The sequence below is a fragment of the Capsicum annuum genome, unplaced genomic scaffold (genome assembly GCF_002878395.1).
Source record: "Capsicum annuum cultivar UCD-10X-F1 unplaced genomic scaffold, UCD10Xv1.1 ctg70810, whole genome shotgun sequence".
In the NCBI taxonomy this organism is placed as follows: Eukaryota; Viridiplantae; Streptophyta; class Magnoliopsida; order Solanales; family Solanaceae; genus Capsicum; species Capsicum annuum.
Genome location: NW_025880578.1, coordinates 598 through 4261, shown reverse-complemented (window position 1 = coordinate 4261; position 3664 = coordinate 598). Strand labels below are relative to the sequence as shown.

General features: G+C 30.9%; 1 long non-coding RNA gene across 1 annotated transcript; it reads right to left on the bottom strand.

Annotated features, from left to right (window-relative positions):
* Window positions 1-1964: 1964 nt before the first annotated feature.
* On the bottom strand, window positions 1965-3544 carry LOC124894167. Its single transcript, XR_007051040.1, has 2 exons — window positions 3197-3544; window positions 1965-2763 (listed from the first exon to the last, which is right to left on the bottom strand). It is a non-coding gene; the product is annotated as an uncharacterized LOC124894167 (long non-coding RNA).
* Window positions 3545-3664: the final 120 nt, after the last annotated feature.

Sequence of the window (3664 nt, the reverse complement as noted above, 5' to 3'; positions counted from 1 at the left end):
AGGTGCAAATTTTGCAGGAAGAGTTTCATGGTGTAGAGAATTAACTGAACAAGAAGCTAAGCCTTTTATTTCACTTAATTTTATTGATGGCTCTGAATGGATTAATTTTTAATTAAAAAATAAATAATTTTTTACTTTTTTTTGGTTTATTTTGTAAAATCCATGTATTTTGTAGTAGTTTAAAGAGGCATAGAGTAGAAAAATCTTGGTGAAAATTATGATAATTTAAAGGTGAGATTTCTTTTTTGATTAATAGTAATAACAACAGCATATTTAGTGTATTCTCATAAAATGGGGTCTGGAGAGGATAAAGTATACGCAGTCCATACCAGATGAAGTAGAGAGTTCTTTCTGATAGACCTCCGGTTCAGGACAGATAACAATATAACAAATAAAAAAAAACGTAAAAGCAAACAACAAAAAGGGATATCACATCGGTAGATAGTAAAAGAAACAAGACACCCATAAAGTAATATTATAAACTAGATATACGAAATCATAAATATCACTGAAACACCACGATCAAGAGGTTACCGAAAACTACAGACACAGATACAAGCAAAATACTCTTTCGTACTATTATGACTGTACTCCTACCTGCTACTGCTCTACCCTAATTCGCGTCCTCCACACCTTTCTATCGAGGGTCATGTCCTTCGTAAGCTATAATTGTCCCATGTCTTGTCTAACAAATAACTTTTTTTTGTAGCACACAATTTTATATTTTAGCATCAGAATATCTCACAAGTTATACTTCGTGACCTTAAAGTACTTATATCGCACTAGGTATACGTTCGATTTCAAAGGAAAAATTAAAAACCAGTATATTTGAATGACAAAAAATAAAGGCCGATTCATTTAAAGGAACGTGCAATTATTTTGAATATGAAAGTTATATTTATGCACAAAACAATAACTTTTGTGCCTAAACTCGAAAAAAATTTAAATTCGACTATATGAATTCACTCTTGTTAAAGTGTGTGACTATCGTACACTTACAATATGGTATCAGAACAAGATCTATCTCACCTTTTGAATTTTTAGCTAGATGTTCATATTATATTATTTACGTTTTGTATGTTCAGTTTTGAGCGTGCGAGACGTTAAAGAGTTCTATATCGGATGGAATGTTCTCGTACTGTCGTTATATAGCTTGCGTAGTCCTCACCTCATGAGTTTTTTTTAGAACTGAATTACATCCAAGGTCTATTTCTTCACATCATTAATCACGATTCTCCAATTAAATTCATCTCAAACCAACATCATACAAAATAAAATAAAATAAAAATATGCTCGTTCATATTGCCGGTCTCACAAGATAAAAAAAATCCAACAATGATTATTTTTCAGTTACTAGCTTTAAAAAAGTACCAAAAGATGACAAAAAGAAGTACATACTTTACTAGTAAATAAAAACAAATATTGTTACAAAGCTATATCCTTTTCATCCAAAATAATACGTAATAAACTTTCATCAAATGTAATGTGGCCAATCATTCTCATTTTTGAATTTTGAAATCAACCCCTATCAATTTCCATGTGACAAACAAATTACAGCAAATTACAGTGAGACAATATATTTTAAGTGATTAACTTACTTATATAATAAATGGTTAAATTTTTAAGTCGAAAATATTCAAAATAAAACATGTCGTAGTTCAAATATTTAAATAAAGCATATTAACAAATTTATTAAGCGATTATAGATATATTCCGCCTTTTTGTTTTTGACTTAAATATTTTTCATATATAAATCTACTTGTATCATGGGAAGTTCGATTATCTTTTTCATCATCGAAAATTTATACTGTATAAATAAAAAAACAACTAATATGTAATATTTTAAAAATTCCTTTGGATGGAAATGGCCTATGAAGAACAAACAAAAGATAGAAAAAGAAGAACATAATTATTCACAGAATTAGTAAATAAAATCTTAAGGTTTATATTAATTACACTTACTATAAAAAATCAACCTCGAAAACTAGCTCAATGCAATGTTAAGTCACATCATGCCTTTAACTTTACATAAAAATATTTCCTTTTCTTCTATTCTCTATCTATTCTTTGTCTAAAGTTAAAATGTTGTAGAACTTTCACCATTTCTACGACGGTCGTTCTGGTCTTGAACCTGATCGTGCTTTTTTGTGTTTGTCAGGCTCGGGCGATTGACAGCCATGCTCGTCTTGGACCTGGTCGTGCCCTTTTGTGCTGGTCAGGCTCATGCGACGTCGACGTCAATGAATGAACTCTCTTGAATTTCCAATTTTGTCAATGATAGCATTCTTGAAATTGATTTTATCTTGTGCTTGTGAACATGATTTTTGCATTGTAATACCACTTAAATGATTGTGTTTAGCACCATATAATTAGGATAATTATTGTCATAATAATTGTTCCTAAAATAGTAGCTATCAACACAAACATTTTGGCTATTGGTGTAATAGGGGTGTTAGATCCACGAGAGTTGTTTGCAAACCTTAGTGTACTTTGGGTTGTTGTTGACAACTTGGAGTGTTGATGTTGTTGGGCCCAATCTGAGGCCCGTGAAGACAACATTGATGGTTCAAATGGATCATCATCACATGGATCAGAAGCCCAAGTGTTTGCTCTTCTGGATCTTGATGATTTGGGCCTTCCATAAGTGTCCATCTCTACAATTTTAGCATTTTCCTCATTTATGTTTTTAGCCTCAAATGATGTTGATAGCCTTCTTCTAGGCATTTGTAGTGTACTTCCTCTTCTTGATTCATCAAACATATCCTATAAATCAATGGTAACAAAGTCAAAACATCGGAGACGGATTTAGGGCGGGTTCTGTATGTAAATGCAAATTCAGAATTTAAACTTGATGTATCGAAAAATACAAAATAATGGCATTCACTATTCATTTTTCGGCCCTATCTTTGAAAAATAGCCACTTCCCTGAGAATTTCAAGTTCCTCAAGGACCACATTTTGGCTCTATGTTTTTTCAAAAATAACCATTGCGTTGGAGTTTCAAATTTCACATGTGAAACTCCATGAGAGATTCCATGCACATTGTTGACTTTTTCCACTATTCGAGCCTTGTAACCTATAAGACACACAGAAACAACTTTTCGCCATCGCCCCAAGACTCTCCTTCCAAATAAATTAAAATATATATATATATACACATATAATAAGATCATAGAGTATAGGATTAAGGATCTTACAAGTGATTTTCTTGCATGACGAAGTTATGAATTTTGATTTTTAATGAAGCATTTTTTACCACGTACACTTGCTTGTGCTCTCATTAATGCTTGCTTACCATGAAGTGTAGCACTTGCTTATAATTTTACTAATCCTTTTAATGCTCTTAATGCCCTTTTTGACTGTAAAATCACATATTAATAATTAAAAAAAAATTATTACAAGAAAAAAAATAATTTTCTTACCAAATAACCCCTAACCAATTCTTGTAATTTTACTAATCCTTTTAATTCTCTTAATGCCTTTCTTGCTTGTAAAATCACATATCAATAATTAAAAAAAAATTATTACAAGAAAAAAAATAATTGTTTTCTTACCAAACAACCCCTAACCAATGCTTGTAATTTTACTAATCCTTTTAATGCTCTTAGTGGCTTTCTAGCCTGTAAAATCACATATCAATAAATTAAAAAGAAATTATTAGAAGA